The sequence below is a fragment of the Hyperolius riggenbachi genome, chromosome 11 (genome assembly GCF_040937935.1).
Source record: "Hyperolius riggenbachi isolate aHypRig1 chromosome 11, aHypRig1.pri, whole genome shotgun sequence".
NCBI classification, from domain to species: domain Eukaryota; kingdom Metazoa; phylum Chordata; class Amphibia; order Anura; family Hyperoliidae; genus Hyperolius; species Hyperolius riggenbachi.
The window spans coordinates 55,010,033-55,029,549 of NC_090656.1; the positions used below are offsets into that span (position 1 = coordinate 55,010,033).

A 19,517-nucleotide genomic window follows, 5' to 3' on the forward strand; every position below is an offset into this window, starting at 1 on the left:
CCACCACCACCAACAGGGTCCATGACGCCAGGTGAATTCCTGAATTTTTAAGGCCGCTGCTAGCAGCGGCCGCTATACTGATTTTTCTGGTGCGTGTTCATGCCTGCCTAATTTTTCTGGCTGCACTGCAGCTGCAACAACAAAACAAAAGGCATGTACATGTGCCAATTCCCCTTCGTTATCATTACCTTGCCATGGTGAAGGGGCTTGGGGGGGGGGGGGGGCACACCCAAGATAATAAGGTTGTTGCTTCTTTGTGGACAGACCAAATTCGATCAGCTGGACAGTCACTGTTGTTCTATCATTGAGCTACCCCAGCCCGGCGACCATATGGGCTTGAAAACCGCCATGGCCTGCACTCTCGCCATGGTGCGCACCAGTCCAGCACGGCCGTCCAGGGCCGGATTTAGGCCAAGGCCACCTAGGCCATGGCCTAGGGCACCACAGGAGGAAGGGCACCAAAGCAGCAGGCTAAACTGGAGCAGCATTTAACGAGCGCCTGACCTCTGTGGCTGCTGCGGTGTGAAGGCGAGCTGGCTACCTATACTGAAAGGGAAGGGAGGATTAAGGTAGTCATCTGGCTACCTATACTGGAGGTAAAGGGGGGAGGAGTCATCTGGCTACGTATACTAGAGGGAAGGGGGGAGGGGTCATATGGCTACCTATACTGGAGGGAAAGGGGGGAGGAGTCCTCTGGCTACCTATACTAGAGGGAAGGGGGAGAGGTCATCTCGCTGCCTATACTGAAGGGGGGGTGCGGTTGGTGACAGTGGCCTAGGGCGGTAAAGAGTACAAATCCGGCCCTGCGGCCATCACTACGCAAACAGCTGTTTGCGGTGCGTTACACAGTGAGTTTGGTGTGTCAGTTGTAAGCAGTACTCTAATTCCACTCCCTGATTGATGTATACACATACAAGATGTTTTAAAGCACTTTAGGCCTGCAATTTAGCATTCAATGTGATTTCTGCCCTTAAAACGCTGCTTTGCGTCCAATCCAGATTTTTCTCCGGGACTTTTGGCATCTATCGCACCCCGCCACGCCCCCCTCCAGGTGTTAGACCCCTTGAAACATCTTTTCCATCACTTTTGTGGTCAGCATAAATGTTTCTAGTTTTCAAAGTTCGCCTCCCCATTGAAGTCTATTGCGGTTCGCGAAAGTTCGCACAAACCGAACTTTCGCGGAACTTTGCGAACCGAAAATCGGAGGTTCGGGCCATCTCTAGTGGCTAAGGGGGTGCGGATGCAGACCACGGCAGTGGAGGTGTCATACATTACCTGCCAGCAGAGTGAGTGTCACGTCCTCCTCACTCCTCTCTTCAGCCCCGCCAAACAGTGTAACTCCTCGTGGCATCTGATACACGTCACATGCAGGGCTGTTGCTAGGCTAAATTCCTCCCAGGGCAAGGGTGCTGAAATTGCACCTACCCCCCCCCCCCCCCCCCCCCCAGCGGGCTTTAAAATGTTTTTTAGGATGCAATATTTAACCCCCAGTATAGGTGACCCGCTATAGGTGCCCCAATATTGGTTTGCCAGCCATAGGTGCCCCCAGTATAGGTTAGCCAGCCATAGGTGCCCCCAGCATAGGTTAGCCAGCCACAGCTGCCCCAGAATAGGTTAGCCAGCTAAAGGTGCCCCCAGTATAGGTTAGCCAGCCATAGGTGCCCCCAGCATAGGTTAGCCAGCCACAGCTGCCCCAGAATAGGTTAGCCAGCTAAAGGTGCCCCCAGTATAGGTTAGCCAGCCATAGGTGCCCCCAGTGTAGGTTAGCCAGCAATAGGTGCCCCCAGTATAGGTTAGCCAGCCATAGGTGCCCCCAGTATAGGTTAGCCAGCCATAGGTGCCCCCATCATAGGTTAGCCAGCCATAGCTGCCCCCAGCATAGGTTAGCCAGCTATAGGTGTGCCCCCAGTATAGGTTAGCCAGCTATAGGTGTGCCCCCAGTATAGGTTAGCCAGCTATAGGTGCCCCCATCATAGGTTAGCCAGCCATAGCTGCCCCCAGCATAGGTTAGCCAGCTATAGGTGTGCCCCCAGTATAGGTTAGCCAGCTATAGGTGTGCCCCCAGTATAGGTTAGCCAGCTATAGGTGCCCCCAGTATAGGTTAGCCAGCCATAGGTGCCCCCAGTGTAGGTTAACCAGCAATAGGTGCCCCCAGTATAGGTTAGCCACTCAGCCATAGTTGCCCCCAGTATAGGTTAGCCAGCCATAGGTGCCCCCAGTGTAGGTTAACCAGCAATAGGTGCCCCCATAGGTTAGCCAGTCAGCTATAGGTGCCCCCAGTATAGGTTAGCCAGCCAGCCATATTTGCCCCAGTGTAGGTTTGCCAACCAGCCATAGGTGCCCCCAGTATAGGTTTGTCAGCTAGCCATAGGTGTCCCTAGTATAGGTTAGCCAGCCATAAGTACCCCCAGTATAGATTAGCAAGCCAGCCAGCCATAGGTGCCCTCAGTATAGCCAGCCAGCCATAAGTGTCCCCAGTATAGGGGTCAGCCAGCCATAGGTGCCCCCAGTATAGGGTTAGCCAGCCGCGAGGAGAGGGACCCAACTCCTCCCTCCCACTCCTCAGGTCCCCCTCTGTGCTCCCCCCTCCATTGAATAGATCTTCTGCAGTGGCAGTGTGTAAGAAATAACTCACCTTCCGGGCTCCAGGCGATGTCCACGTGCCGCCAGGCTGCTCTCTTTGTATACATCGCTGCTCAAAGAAGGCAGTAGGAAGTAGCAGTTACACTACTTCCTACTTTTCGGACTTTTGAACTTTCTGGTCCTCATCAGTACATGGCATGAATTGATATGGCTCTATAAGATAGGGGCTTGGACCAGCAGCTCTAAGTAATACCTATATAGCTCATGGTGACCCAGAACCACTAAGAAAATATATAGGGTTAAAAAAGACCAAAAAGCTTTCAGAAGCATAAAGAGATGATTTGCATATTTAGGAGTGATGCATCATGGGAAACCACAGTTGCTCACTTAAAGCTAAATTATTGCAAATACCTTCTGTTTTAAGAAGGCATAATCACATTTAGCATTGCTTTTTAATTGAGGGCTTTTTTAAATCTCTTTTAGCCCCTTATACCTTTCTGGTGGTTCTGGCTCACCCTGATCTGTCTGGGTATTACTTAGCATACACAAAAGTGGCTGAAAGTTGTCACAGTTGCGGGAGGCGTAATAAATGTAGCATGCAGTATCGTAGAAGCAATAAACAATGAAAGACGTGCAAATGCAAATAAACGCCTCTGCCAAAAGATCCATTCGCATATCTGTCGTGTTTGGAAGCATGAGACTACCTGGTTTAGATACCTGAAAATGTCACCAGACACAAACACATAATGAATGCATGCAAACATTGCACACACTTGTCCAGGAATGTTTTTTAAACACAAGTAAATGAGGCCTTATAAACAGCTGTATAAAACTAAGAACAGAACTGAAAAAGCAAAGGATCAGGTCGTATTGAATTACCTTAAAGTGTATCTGAGGCGACATGTGACATGATGAGATAAACGTGTATGTACAGTCAGGACTGAACTTTGCATAAGGCACTTTAGGCACATGCCCACAGGCGCCTGGTGATGGAAAAGTTTGTTTTTAGGCTTGGAAGTGACAGATTCTGTTTTGTCGGTACCTTGTTGGGAATAAGGTAAACATCAGTGATAAGCTTATTATAGCCATAAAAGTTTTCCTGGCAGAATTCAACTTCTGAGAGCAGTGGGAGATAAAATACCTGAACTATTGACCTTTTTCTTACTCTGGGACACTTATTAGGCTGGCACTGAGCAGAAGCAACAAAATATTCAATCTGCTTTGTAGTCAAAAAGAGTAAAACAGCCATCCTTTTCTGGGTGCTTGATGTGGTGACCAGGCAACGTCACCTTAGTAATGTGGCACATTGCCTTGAGAAAGGGGAACCCGGTGTGGCCCCCGAAACAATTGTCGAATTGACTATGTGGATTTATGCACAATAAAATGTGCGTTGCATTATGAATGGAGACTGGTGTGCTGATGTACTCTGCAATCTGCTTTGTAAATATTTAAATATAAAATAAAACCCTGGGAAACCCCTGGAAAGTTAGATTCTCTTTTTTTTTTTTTTTTTTTTTGTCACAGTAATCCTTTAATTACTCCTCTGAGTCAATGCACAGAACCAATGCTTTCTCTCGGCTTTCAGGTGGAAAGTGCAAATTGATAAACTACCACTAGAGGGCAGACAAACCTAGCAGCTGCTTGTGCGACATAAAAAACCTTTGCATTTCAATGTCTGACTTGTTCATTTGATGAGGTACCAAGCTGATATGCAGTAGCTTTTAGCAGCCAGATTTTCACTGGTATAAAGGGAACTTCAAGCGAGAGAGAGAAGGAGACTGCCATATTTATTTCCTTTTAAACAATACCAGTTGCCTGGCAGTACTGCTCATCTTTCTATAGTGTCTGAATCACACGCCTGAAAAAAGCATGCAGCTAATCCAGTCAAGCTTGAGTCAAACACCTGCTCTGCATGCTTGTTCAGGATTTATGGCTAGAAGTATTAAAAGCAGAGGATCAGCAGGACAGTCAGGCAATGTGTAACCTGTAAAAGGAAATGAATATGGCAGCCTTCATGTCCATAGCACTTCAGGTGTCCTTTAACCGCTTACAGATGGCGGTGATTGAAATCTACTCCCTGTTTGGAGGCTGTAATTCCTGCCAGGGCATAGATTTCACCTCACCCGCGCATTGACGTCGCTCTTGTCTCTCCTGCCGACCTCGTTGCTTTCTCCCCACCGCAGCTCACTCTCCCTGCTGTCGGTATGACAGCAGAGCTCTGTGGGCCGGTCTGGAGCTGATTTCATTGGCTACTGACCCTGTCATCAATGTAAGCCAATTCCATTGGCGAACATTGATCACACGGTCAGGAGCCAACTAAATCGGCTCCTGACCGCCTCACAGAGCTCTGCTGTCATAGAGATGGCAGAGTAGGTGGGTTGAGGTAGCGGGTGTGCGGCATGGTCGGCGGTAGGGGCAATTCAGTGCGGCAATTCGTTGGAAGTAGACGGTTTTTGGTGTCAGCAGTCTCTAGTCCTTAACCTGCTGGGCGTTTCAATTCCTGCGGCCGCATGGCTGCGGGAGGGTCTTTTCTGCCCGATTTTTTTTTTCTATCATGTAGCTAGCCTAGCGCTAGCTACATGATTCTCCCCTTCCTCCTCTCTCCCACCCTTCTGATCGCCGCCGGCGATCACGCCCATAAGGAAATCCCGTTCTGAACAGGATTTCCTTTAGGGCTTTCCCGGTCGCCATGGCGACGAACGGAGTGACATCATCGATGTCGTGACGTCACTGGGACTCCCGATCCACCCCAAAGCGTAGCCTGGCGGCGATTGGCCAGGCAGTGCACGGGGTCTGCGGGGGGGCCCTCTTTCGCGGCGGCTAGCAGCGGCAAGCGGGGCAAACACGCAGCTAGCACTTTGTGTTTGAAAAAAAAAATTATCAAAATCGGCCCAGCGGGGCCTGAGCGGTGCCCTCTAGCGTCTCTGGATGAGCACAGCTCGTCCAGAGACGCTAGGGAGGTTAAGGAGGCAGAGACCGCTAGTACTGAAAAGAGGATCTGTAGTGAAAATAAAATAATAAAATTACTTATTTTTTATAATATTCATTTATAAATTATTTAGTCAGTGTTTGCCCATTGTAAAATCTTTCCTCTCCCTGATTTACATTCTGAAATTTATCTCTAGTGGTGACATCTTTAGTTCTGCCAGGAGATCTGTACAAAATATTCGTTACTGAGCGTTCTATGCACAGAGGGAGATATTGCTTGCTTGGCAGTTGGAAAAATCTGTTATTTCTCACAATGCAACAAGGTTCACAGACCGCAAACTGTAATGGCCATGACATCACATTGTGGGAGTGGTTTCACCACAATATCAGCTATACAGACCCCACCTGATAATCTGTTCAGGAAAAGGTAAAGATTCCTCTTGGGAAAGGGGGTATCGGTTACTGATTTGAATGAAGTTCAATCCTTGGTTAAAGTTCTGTTTTAAAGAGACTCTGTATTTAATAAAAAAAAAATGCCCCTGGGGGGTATTCACCTCGGTAGGGAGAAGCCTCTGGATCCTATTGAGGCTTCCCCCGTCCTCCATCCGACGGTGGTCTCTCTCTGCCCCTCAGAAGGAACAACCGGCAATTTGTCAGGCTGTTCAATATTTACCTTCTCTGGCTCCAGCGGGTGGCGCTGTTACGGCTCTCTGCTCGGAAATAGACGGAAATAGCAGATCTCAGTTGGGTCCGCTTTACTGTGCAGGCGGAGGAGGCTTGCGCCTGCGCAGTAGAGCGGACACGACTGGGATCGGCTATTTCTGCCTATTTCGGAGCTGAGATCCACTACTGCTCCTGCACTGGAGCCAGGAAGGCAAATATTTACATCCCAGCCGTTCGGGGAGCTGTATCGCCGCTGCCGTGGGACAGATGAGGACTCGATAGGATAGGATCCAGAGGCTTCCCCTTCCCTAAAAAAATGAAGAGTTTCACTTACCTGGGGCTTCTGCCAGCCCCTTGCAGCTGTCCTGTCCCACGATGGTCCTCAACGATCCTCCGTTTCCCCGGCGCCAGCTACTTTCACTTTCGTCGATGGGCCACTGCGCCTGCACAGCTCTGGCCACGCATGGCTTTGCTCGCGTTCCTGTACATAATGGCATCATGTGCAGGCGCATGATGTTATTGCGGATGGTAATGCGAACAAGGATATGCGTGGCAGGGCTGCGCAGGCGCAGTGCACATTGACTTAAAAGTCGACCGAAACTATCTGGCGGCAGGAGAACGGAAAACGTCAAGGAGCGGCGTGGACAGGATGGCTGCATTGGGCTGGCAGAAGCCCCCGGTAACTGAAAATCTTTGTTTTTTTTTTATTTTCAGTTCCACTTTAAGTGAGTTGGTTTTTTAGTCGATTGGCGCGTGTGTACGTACTTGTCAGGTAAATAACTTGTTGTGTGGTTGGTCATGTTGTGCGGTTGGTTGTGCATTAAGTTGGACGTGTGTATGAGCCTTTAGGTAAGAATCAATCAGGAGAGAGAAGTTTGTAAATATAAGAGATGGTAAACTCCTCAGCTCTTTTCTACACAATGTAATACTGTATATGTCATAAGAAGTAAGGAAGTTGGTAAATCTAGCTGGCAGCTGTAGGGGTGAGGGCAGTCGGCATGTAGACAAGCATAAGGCAGGGTTTACCTGTCTGGTATCCCTAAGGCCCCCCTGACGTCAAGTCCAGCATTAGAGAATTAGATGATGTTGTTTAGTAAGCAGATTATGCAGTAAGTGATTGAGGTTCAATCTGCTGCATCGCTTCCTCCATGCATCTTCATATAGCAACATGTTCGTGTTGGGAAACCCAATCTGCTTCATCCTTCTATTACACTCCAGTCCCTCCTATTCCTTTACTTCAGCCTAGACGTCTCTGCCCTCCTATTATTACATCGTCTGACTACCCATACGGTGGGCCAAACTAATACTGTGGGCCCCTCTGGCTACCTGTAGCAAGGAGGTTATTTATTATCGGAGGCCCCTCTGACTGTCCATACTGGGGAGCTATCTAATACTGGGGGTAGCTTTTGGCTGCCTTAAAGGGATACTGTAGGGGGGTCGGGGGAAAATGAGCTGAACTTACCCGGGGCTTCTAATGGTCCCCCGCAGACATCCTGTGTTGGCGCAGCCACTCACCGATGCTCCGGCCCCGCCTCCAGTTCACTTCTGGAATATCTGACATTAAAGTCAGAAAACCACTGCGACTGCACGCCCGTGTTGTCGCTCCCGCTGATGTCACCAGGAGTGTACTGCGCAGACACAGACCATACTGGGCCTGCGCTGTGCGCTCTTGATGACATCAGTGGGATCAAGGACACGGCAACGCAGGCGAAGTGGTTTTCTGACTTTAAAGTCTGAAATTCCAGAAGTGAACCGGAGGCGGGGCCGGAGCATCGGTGAGTGGCTGCGCCAACACAGGATGTCTGCGGGGGACCGTTAGAAGCCCTGGGTAAGTTCAACTCATTTTCCCCTAACCCCCCTACAGTATCCCTTTAAGTGGAGAGCACTTATGGCTACTTAAAACTGGGAGTACTTGTGGCTTCCAATACTGGGAGGTTGCTTAATTCTGGGAGGAACCTCTGGCTACCTAAAACTGTGTGTGTGTGTGTGTGTGTGTGTGTGTGTGTGTGTGTGTGTGTGTGCGTGCGTGCGTGCGTGCGTGCGTGCGTAAGGGCGCCTTATCATTTTTGTGGGGGCCCAACTAAACTCTTTGCTATTGGGCCCCATGTTTGGGTTCCCCCAGAGTGCTCTGGGGAGGAGGTGGGAGTTCTGTGTAGCTAATCATCCTAGGCTTAACATCACTGGGAGGGTGGAGTTACATACCAATATACAGCAATATGTAAATATACAAAGTATTTCTGATGCTGAAGCCAGGAAAATTACCATAAAAGTGGATACCCTGAATAATTTACTGCATTCTACTATTTGTCACTGCAGGGCCTTTTTAATGTTCATTGGTGCCGGTGGCAATGGAGACAATGGAATAATATTAATGGAATGGAACTTATATGGAATTGCACACACTCCAGAACAACCAGAGATGTAAAACGATGATGGGGTCCAAAGAATCCAATTCCAAAGTAAATGTGTCTTTTTTGTTAATTAATTAATTAATTAATTAATTAATGTTTACATAAGATAAATGTATTTTCTTGTTAGATAAAATATTCAGCCAAGTGGGACAGATTCACTGGGTTAACGGCAGATTGTTTTCAAAATCCTCTCATTTTTATCTGAGACGTTTTCTGACCACGTTACCCCAAAGTTTTCACAAAGCATCCGCCGCTCTTGCCGAGTCAAAACCGCTTCATAAAAGCTTCTCTGCCATCGCCGTCACCCGAACGCCACAAATGCCACAAAATACAAACCTGAAAAATGGATTTTGCTTCTTTTGACAATAACAGAAAAGTTTCTTTCTGAGCATTTAGGCTGCTAGTCAAATTTATGTGGGAAAAGTATTGACAGCGCTAAATAGAGCTCAGCATGTTTCTGAGACACAATATGTAATTAAAGAGTAGCGTGCTCCTGTTTACATCAAAACATTGTTCTAGGCTTGCAATAATTGGGTGACAAGAGACGGGAGGTGAGTCTGAAATATTTCACTTTTAGGAAAGTGTACCAAAAACGTCAGACTGAAAAAAGGTATTTTTAACTCATGTTTTTAATGGTATTTGTCACAGGAGGCATGTGTGTGTAATTGGAGTATGAGGGGTGTGTTACTAAAGGCATGGTGGGTGTGTCTGACTGTAGGCACGGAGGGAGGGAGTGTATGACTGGAGGCACGAAGGGTGTCTCTGACTAGAGGCATGGTGGGTCTGTCTGACTGGAGGCATGGTGGGCTGTGATTGAAGACATGGTGGGTGTGTCTGACTGAAGGCATGGTGGGTGTGTCTGACTGTAGGCACGGAGGGAGTGTATGATTGGAGGCACGGAGGGTGTCTCTGACTAGAGGCATGGTGGGTGTGTCTGACTGGAGGCATGGTGGGCTGTGACTGAAGACATGGTGGGTGTGTCTGACTGGAGGCATGGTGGGCTGTGACTGAAGGCATGGTGGGTGTGTCTGGTGGGTGTGTCTGACTGTAGGCACGGAGGATGTGTATGACTCTAGGCATGGAGGGTGTCCCTGACTAGAGGCATGGTGGGTGTGTCTGACTGGAGCCTGCACATAAATCAATCTAAAATCTTCATGGAGCAACAAACTGCACTATTCACTAATATATATATGTATAATATATATATATATATATATATATATATATATATATATATATCGGGGTCAAACCCGGGATTGTCAAGGGGGTGATTCCTGAAAGGTCTCCCTCGGTCCTGCACAATACAGTATAATAATATGGTAGGACATTATTCTGGGTACACATAATGCAATTTACCATCCGACTGACAGGATCTGACAATTATTTCCGACATGTCCGATCTGCTCCCAATCGACAATGGGATCGATCAGGAGCAGTTTGGATACAGATAATAATGAAGACAGCCGACATTGCTAATGAAAGGGAAAGTGAAGCATTCACACAGCATGGCACAGGGCTGTGCTCATACCTGACTCTGCTCTGTTAGTTTCCCAGAGCTGTTCCATGTTCTGTACACACGCTGCTGCTCCATCCAGGGTTGCCACCTCATCCCTTTAAAGGGATACTTAAAGTGGACCCAAACTAAAAATACAAGATTTCAGAAATAAAATCTATTTTCTAAATTATAATAATAAATAGCAGCCTTTTTTCAGCTGTATGATGACAAATATAAAATATTTTACATTTATTGGAGAAACTCCTCCCTTTCTTTCATATTGCCGGCAAAAAAAACGGCAAACTGGTGGAGTAGATGGTGTCCAGCAAAGGAGGAATTGCTAATGGCTGCCACCTGTATAACCCTAGTTATGCAAAGAGGAGGCTGAAAAGCATGCACTGAAATGCTCATAGGCCTGAAGGAGTGTTTATTTATATTTGTATGTGTCAGAGTTGTGCAACTAAATATTTTGAATTAAAAAAATGTTTGGTTTGGGTCCGCTTTAAGTAAAAAAAAAAAAAAGATTTTTACTCACCTGGGGCATCCCTCAGCCCCCTGAAGCTGTATGGTGCCCTCGCAGCCTCGCTCCGATCCTCCTGTCCCCGCCGGCGGCTACTTCCGGGGTCGGCGACAGCCGCCGACAGGCTGGGAACGCGAGTGATTCTCCGCGTTCCCAGCCGTTATATCACCCTCTATGCTGCTATAGCGTATAACGCATGTTATAAGCTATAGCTGCATAGAGGGTGATATAGCGGCCGGGAACGCGGAGAATCACTCGTGTTCCCAGCCTGTCGGCGGCTGTCGCCGAACCCGGAAGTAGCCGCCAGCGGGGACAGGAGGATCGGAGCGAGGCTGCGAGGGCACCATACAGCTTCAGGGGGCTGAGGGATGCCCCAGGTGAGTAAAAATCAATTAATTTTTTTTACTTAAGTATCCCTTTAACCACTTGAGGACTGCAGGGCTAAACAACCCCCCCCCCCCCCCCCCCCCTAGTGACCAGGCCATTTTTAGTAAAATTGACCACTGCAGCTTTAAAGAGACTCCGTAACAAAAATTGCATCCTGTTTTTTATCATCCTACAAGTTCAAAAAGCTATTCAAATGTGTTCTGGCTTACTGCAGCACTTTATACTATCACTGTCTCTGTAATAAATCAACTTATCTCTCTCTTGTCAGACTTGTCAGTCTGTGTCTGGAAGGCTGCCAAGTTCTTCACACTGTGGTTCTGCTATGAACTCCCCCCTCCAGGCCCCTCTCTGCACACTGCCTGTGTGTTATTTAGGATTAGAGCAGCTTCTCTCTTCTCTCTTATCTTTTACAAGCTGGATAAATTGTTCTCTGAGCTGGCTGGGCTTTCACATACTGAAGAATTACAGACAAGGGCAAAGCTGTTTGCAGGAAGAAACAAGCAGTCTGAAACTTCAGTGCATGAGAACAGGGGGAAAGAAACACACAAATGATCTCTTGAGATTCAAAAGGAAGGCTGTATACAGCCTGCTTGTGTATGGATGTATTTTCTATGTGTGGACATACTGTACATCAACCTACTTCCTGTTTTGGTGGCCATTTTGTTTGTTTATAAACAAACTTTTTAAAACTGTTTTTAACCACTTTTAATGTGGCGAGGAGCGGCGAAATTGTGTCAGAGGGTAATAGGAGATGTCCCCTAACGCACTGGTATGTTTACTTTTGTGCGATTTTAACAATACAGATTCTCTTTAAGGCTAAGCTGCAGGGCCGCACAACACAGCACACAAGTGATCCCCCCCCCCCTTTTCTCCCCACCAACAGAGCTCTCTGTTGGTGGGGTCTGATCGCTCCCCCCATGTTTATTTTTTTTTTAAATAAATATTATTGTCAGTGATTTTTTTTTTTAAAGTGTTTCTTTAAATATGTCCCCTCCCTCCCTCCCTCCCTCCCTCCCCACAGCCAGCCAATTACGGTGATCGGCTGTCATAGGCTTCTGCCTATGAGAGCCGATCGCTCTCTTGTCCCCCAGGGGGACAGCTGTGTCACACGGCTGACGGCTGTCCCCAGTGGCGCAGCGCTGCACAGTGTAAATAGACAACAATCACGCCGTCTAACAGTCTCCTGAGCGAGCAGCGTGCGCGCGATCTCATGCAAATTACAGCCCCAGGACTTTACGCCAATCGGCGTTAGGCGGTGTGGTTAAACTGCATCTAACTGGCCACAGGGCATGTATAATTCATATGCGCTGGTAATTAACCTTCTGCCGCCCGCATCACGCCAATGGGCGTGGCCGGGGCGACGCCCATTGGCGTGATGCGGGCGGCAGAAGGTTAATTACCAGCGCATATGAATTATACATGCCCTGTGGCCAGTTAGATGCAGTTTAACCACATTCGGACCGACGTAGTTTGAATCTACATCCAGCAGGTGGTGCTGCCGCACTGACTAGACATAGATTCAATGTCTGAAAAATCGAAGTGTCCTGCCGCGATTGTGTGCACCCCAGAGGGGAGATTAAGCTGTCATATGACAGCTGACATCTCCCCTCGGTGATTAGAAGCCATCGCGTATGGCTTCTGATCACATGATCACTATGATCGCTGGCGCATCATAGTGATCATTAGTAAGAGCTGCGGCGGTAGGGGGGAAAAAAGAGGATTCACTCACCTTCCTGCCGTTCCCCCTGCGATCGGTGCTCCCCTCCGCTCTGGCCGGCATCCCCGCTTGCTCTGACATAAGTGCCGGGTCCCGCCTTGATGACGTCATCAAGCCGCGACCCGGAACTTAACGTCAGTACGGCCGCAGCGGAGGTGTCCACAGCGGCTCATCGCTTGAGCCTGGGAGGTGAGTAAAGGCTGCTGGCTAAAGGGGGCACATCTGGCTACAGGAGGGACACACAGCCCAGCAAGCCCCAGCAGGGATCCGGTTGCCTGACTCCCCCAAATGTGCCCCCCCTGTAAAATACTTAAGGGGGGTTAGGCAGCCGGCCCGAAAAGGGGGGGGGGCGGGGGCGATGCGCGTCCTAGTGGACAGTGTCATGCGCAGCGGGTTACGGAGGGGGGGGGGAAGGGGGGCTGGGGTTGCCCCAGTATAGGGAGTTTAGTTGCCCCAGTATGGCTAGTATAGTTACCCCAGTATAGCTAGTATAGTGCCCCAGTATAGCTAGTATAGTGCCCCAGTATGGCTGGTATAGTGCCCAGTATGGCTAGTATAGTGCCCAGTATGGCTAGTATAGTGCCCAGTATGGCTAGTATAGTGCCCAGTATAGCTAGTATAGTGCCCAGTATATCTAGTATAGTGCCCAGTATAGCTAGTATAGTGCCCAGTATAGCTAGTATAGTGCCCAGTATAGCTAGTATAGTTCCCCAGTATGGCTGGTATAGTGCCCAGTATGGCTAGTATAGTGCCCAGTATAGCTAGTATAGTGCCCAGTATAGCTAGTATAGTGCCCAGTATGGGTAGGTAGTAGCCCAGTATAGCTAGTATAGTGCCCAGTATAGCTAGTATAGTGCCCAGTATAGCTAGTATAGACTGTAACGATCGGTGTAACACAGAGAGGATCTGATTATCGGTGATCTGCAGTATCACAGAGAATGCAGATATATACCCGATTATTGATGATCTGCAGTATCACCGATAATCAGATATATCTCTAACCTCTGGACACCTGAGTAATATGAGTGTTTGGTGCAACAGTAATACTTTGAGGAGAGCACCCGTATAGAGGGTGCAAGGCAGTAAAGATACTGCCCAAAGAACAGGCTCCTTCCAAAAGCCTGGGGCTCCCCACGGGGAGGAGTCAGGCTGAGAATGGGAAGGACCAGAGTGTGAGTGACACCAATTGTGGAGTGTCACTGACAGATCTGTGAACTATCTCTAAACAGAGGAGATAGTTCTCGAGGTCGGACAAGCCAGGTCGGCAACAGACAGACAGATTAGGTACAGAGGAAGGAGACAGACTCGGAATCCTAAGGCAAGCAAGGTTTGGCAACGGAGTATCAGATATAGCGAAGTACCAAATCAGAGATCAGAAGAGAGGTCAGGAAAGCAGAAGGTCATAACAAATAATCAACAATGTCTAGTCTATAGGTGTGAGCTCCTTGATCATCAACACCCTGGAACTAGTCTGAAGTATAACAGGATGGTAAAGCTAATTCCTAGTCTTGGGTGTGAGCTCCGTAGTCATCAACACCCTGGAACTGGTCTGAATAATAACACAGATAATACACAGTATTCCTAGTCTTGGGTGTGAGCTCCGTAGTCATCAACACCCTGGAACTAGTCTAGAGAATAACACAGATTCTGACAAACAGGTCTGAGTGCTACCACGTAGTGATCGCAACGGCAGACAACCAGAGAATGAACAGCACCCAGTATATATAGCAAGGCGCTCTCCAGCGCCTCCCCTAAGTGCTGGACCAATGGGAAGTGGTGGAATTGTCAGCTGACCGACTTGGTCAGCTGACTCCCTTCTGGCTGTCATAAAAGCTCTGCCTCTCAGCGCACGTGCGCGTCCTTCTGAACCTGTGTGGACTATCAGTCCCAGCCACACCAGACGTGTTGCAAAGCACTCGTCGCGCTGGACGCGGAATCCGCCGCACCGCTATCAAGGCATGCGGCGGTTTCTCCGCGTTCGGTCATACTACTGGATGTAGGCCTACGCATGCATACCGCCGCGTAGGACGCGGATTCAGCCGCCTTGTTCTGAGTACACGTGGCGGCTTTTCCACGTTTTCTCACATAGACCCAGTATAGCTAGTATAGTGCACAGTATAGCTAGTATAGTCCCAGTATAGCTAGTATAGTGCCCCAGTATAGCTAGTATAGTGCCCAGTATAGCTAGTATAGTCCCAGTATGGGTAGGTAGTGCCCCAGTATAGCTAGTATAGTGCCCAGTATAGCTAGTATAGTGCCCAGTATAGCTAGTATAGCCCCAGTATAGCTAGTATAGTGCCCCAGTATGGCTAGTATAGTGCCCAGTATGGCTAGTATAGTGCCCAGTATAGCTAGTACAGCCGCAGTATAGCTAGTATAGTGCCCAGTATAGCTAGTATAGTCCCCCAGTATAGCTAGTATAGTGCCCAGTATAGCACCCAGTATTGCTAGTATAGTGCCCAGTATAGCTAGTATAGTGCCCAGTATAGCTAGTATAGTGATCAGTATGGCTAGTAATGCCCCAGTATAGCTAGTATAGTGCCCAGTATAGCGCCCTAGTATGGGTGAGTGAGTGGGTGGGTAGGTAGTGCCCCTCCCCCCCGCGGCCGCAGCTCCTATTACCTTATGAGCGGGTGGCCGCTTCCTTCCTTATATTCCCCCAGGCACCGCTCTCCTATTATTAGCATCCGGTATTACAGCATCGGGGTGGAGGGCGAGAGGCCAGACACGCCGCGGCCTGGTAGAAAACTGACAACGGACCGGCAGTGGGCCGCGGCCCGGAGGTTGGGGACCCCTGAGCTACAGGATACCTGCAGATATTCTGGTGTCTCAAATTGTGCCTGTCCCCAGAAACTGCCCCAGCTCTGGTCTGGAGGGGGATTCTGGACAGCTGTAATCCCCCCTACGACCGGTGAGTAGTTCCTGCTGCTCCGGGCAAGGAGGAGGTGCTATTTAACGCTGGTTCAAGAAACTGGCAAGCACATGTATCTGGCAATCCCCACCTGTACTGCATCCCTGAGTAATTCCAAGAATGAATGTATCGCTACTGCGCATGTGCAAGTCATAATATATACAGTATATATATGTATATATATATATGTATATATTATGACTTGCACATGCACAGTAGCGATACGTTCATTCTCTGAATTACTCAGGGATGCAGTACAGGTGGGGATTGCCAGATACATGTGCTTGCCAGTTGCTTGAATCAGCGTTAAATAGCACCTCCTCCTTGCGCGGAGCAGCAGGAACTAAACAAACAAACAACAAACAAACCCAGAACATTTATATCGCGCTTTTCTCCTGGCAGGCTCAAAGCGCCAGAGCAGCAGCCACTAGGATGCGCTCTTTAGGCAGTAGCAGTGTTAGGGAGTCTTGCCCAAGGTCTCTTACTGAATAGGTGCTGGCTTACTGAACAGGCAGAGCCAAGATTCGAACCCGGGTCTCCTGTGTCAGAGGCCCTTAACCATTACACTATCCAGCCACTACTCACCTGTCATCCAGGCGCTGTCTTCTGCACATGCTGCAGCTCCCAGCGGCTTTCCAGCATCCTCGGTGTATGGCTTCCGGCATGTCACCTGACCCATACTTGGTCATATGACATGCCAGGAGCTATGCATGGACACCGGAAAGTTTCTGGGAGCGGCAGGATGTGCAGAAGACTGCCTCTGGACGACCGGTGAGTAGTTCCTGCTCACAAGCTCAGCCCCATTATCCCCCTCACTTCAGGGCTACATGTAAAGGATGTATAGTCAGAACAGTGTTACATCATTCTCAATCTCAACCACTCAGCTAACCCAAACTATTAATGAGCAGGAAGTGTAAAGCAGTAGCTACTGACAGCATTTGATATAAGGTTACAGAACCTGTTTCCTGTTTACACACACAATTCCCTTGTTGTCAGTTCATCGATCTCGAAAACAATGTTTGTTCTGGGCCCCTGTCATTCTCATCATGGCCATAATGCAGAGAAATTCAATGCTTATTTTAGGCATTTACCATAGCATTGATTTGTTTTCGGACGTTTGTGGGCGCCATTGTCCAATAAGCAATTCTACAGTCAGATTCGGAACGTAAAAAATGACTGTATAAATAGTGTTTGCACAAATGCCGGATGCATTGCGCACGTTCTGACTCACCAATAGATGATTTTTCAATGGATGTTCTTGAACTCTCATATTAAGGAGTTTGACATCATTCCAGCACACAAGATAAAACACTTCCTTTCAAATAAAATGTCAGCAGCGCTTCCTGCTGGCATTTCCTCCACCAGACAGGCAATCACCTTTATGGAGTGCAACGCACCTACTACAAGTGCTACGATCACAGTAGCTTGCAAGCCTTTGGGGCATTACATAGGCTCCCCTCGCCTCCTGTGATACTCCCCTTGCACGCAATGTAGATGAATCACTTCCCAGGCACTTATCACATACGAAGCTCCAGTCACTATGACTTGTCCAAGTTACCTCAAAAAGTGAAGCAAAGGCCTCTCATTGCGCAGATATAGTTAAAATTCTTAAAACTTTATTAAAATTACACTCACGTGCTTGCAACTGTTATGGGCTTTTGGAATTTTACAGCGGGTTCCACCCCGCGCGGCCTCCCGGGCTTGCCACCGCGTGATCTCTCCCGTTCTGCAGCTTATTCGGCGACCTGCTCATCCACGTGGGCTTCTCCTTCCGTGCCGCCGTTCCTGACGCTGTCTCGGCTAAACTCCTCCCTACTAGTTTCGTCATACCCTATTTCTCAGGGGATGGAGTTTGCCGATTCAGCGTGCTATTTGTGTGCCAGACTCCTCCCCCCTAGGACTACCATTCACTCGCCGCACCTGTCTTCACCCTATGCGCCGCCATGTTGCAAACCAAGGGATGTGCCATGGGGGCGGGTTTTACCCCGACACCGGCTAACCTGTTTATGTCATGGTGGGAGGAGGGAATCACACAAGAATATGAAGGGGTGGGGTTTAAAAACTGGTCACGATATATAGACGACCTGTTCCTGTTATGGGAAGGAGGTCAGGAAGCATTTGAGGATTTCTTTAAGATCCTTAATAATAACACATGGAATATATAATTGAACATGGAGAGTAATAAGAATTACATTAATTTATTGGATCTAAGAATAGAGAAAATGGGCAGTAAGCTCATCACAAAAAGTTATTTTAAAGAAACAGATCGGAACTGTTATATACCGGTTACTAGCCAACACCATCCAAATTGGATTAAAGGGGTCCCTAAAGGTCAGATGGTAAGGATGAGGAGAAATTGCACCAACTTACAGGACTATGTGGAGCAATCACAAACACGGATTGGTAGATTTGAGGAGAAGGGGTATCATGAGGAGGATTTGAATAGGACCATGATTCAAGTCGGCAGGGTGGAAAGAGGTAAGTATCTTCAGGATCATATCGGTGGAGAGAACCCGGATGGCCCAAAGAAAATGCCATTTATCACTTGATACAACTATCAAAGAAAGGAGTTAGAAAAAGCCTTTGAAAAAAATTGTGGAATATTGATGGAGGATAGAACATTAGCACGGATATTACCTGAAAAAACAAGTTTTATCTATAGGAGGGCCCCTAATTTGAAAAACATTATGGTACCATCCTGTATCAACCCTCCGGAGAAAAATAGCAACCCTTTTTGGCAGAAACCTGGCTTCCACCCATGCAGAGGATGCTTTCCATGCAGGGAGGCCAATGCCAGTAAGACTGACCAAATTGTATCCAACCACAATGGACAGAGGTTTAAGATAAAACAGTGTATCACATGCCACACGACGGGGGTGGTTTACCTCCGGTGGTGTCCGTGTGGCACACAATATATCGGACGGACCAAAAGGAAGTTGCATGATAGAATGCATGAACACATTAACAATATAAAGAATGGCGTGAGGGGGCATAGTGTATCAGAACACTTTAGGAGAAACCACGCCAGCGATCCCCTCATGCTAATTTTTTGTGCAATAGAAAAAAAAACTGTTCCATGGAGGGGAGGTAATAAATTGAGAATTTTATCCAGAAAAGAAACGGAGTGAATATACAGTATAAGATGGAAACCTTATCACCAAGAGGAATAAACATTGAGGTGGATATTAACTGCTTCATTGAAAATGGGTGAATAATTGTATGTATAACGGAACTTGACAGTGAATTCGGAGTAGGTGGAATGTTATGATGCCATAGGAAATATGTGTGTGAACCAAGCCTATGAGTAGTACAGGAGCACGGGGCATAGTAGTTCACCTTTTGGGTCCCCCCCCCCCCCCCCCCCGTGAGTTTTATGCTCAGGTTCATACCTGTTATGGTAGGCGGGATATGGGTTTTTTGCCCTTTAAGGATCTATTTTTGGGGGATCTTGCCACAAGCCCCTGCACATGAAACAGGCTGGGCGAGCACTATTTAAGGTATTGGCCCTCTTGCTGTTGTTGTTTTTTGTTCTGGCTTTGTCTGTATTCCCTATATTTTAGGAGTTTTATTGTCCATAACACTAATATAGCATGAAATGTAGTGTAAACCAGGCTCATGTTATATATGGGATGCTCCAACGGTATATTTAAAGTGGGCTCCCCTGGAAATAGCACAAATTCCATTAGGCAATTATGGTTGGTGAAGGGGGAATTTTGGGGTAGGGCGCCCTCTAAGAAATATATGTGGGATCTTACGAAATGCACCTGCATATAAAATGGACCTGGCGAATAGTCCCAAATGTTATGTAGTCTATATTACCACATATTGTGGCTTATATGTATTAAGGTTGTTGAATAGTGTAGTGACATTGCGCATTTTATAAGTTTTATTGATTTGAAAAT

At 47.8% G+C, this 19,517-nt stretch overlaps 1 long non-coding RNA gene across 2 annotated transcripts in view; it reads left to right on the forward strand.

The window, feature by feature from the left end:
• LOC137538287 (uncharacterized) overlaps positions 1-19,517 on the forward strand; it is a 71,401-nt gene that overhangs the window by 30,831 nt on the left and 21,053 nt on the right. For both annotated transcript variants that reach the window (XR_011024735.1, XR_011024734.1), the window contains exon 3: positions 8,491-8,633. This is a non-coding gene — a long non-coding RNA (uncharacterized lncRNA). The remainder of the gene's footprint in view (positions 1-8,490; positions 8,634-19,517) is intronic.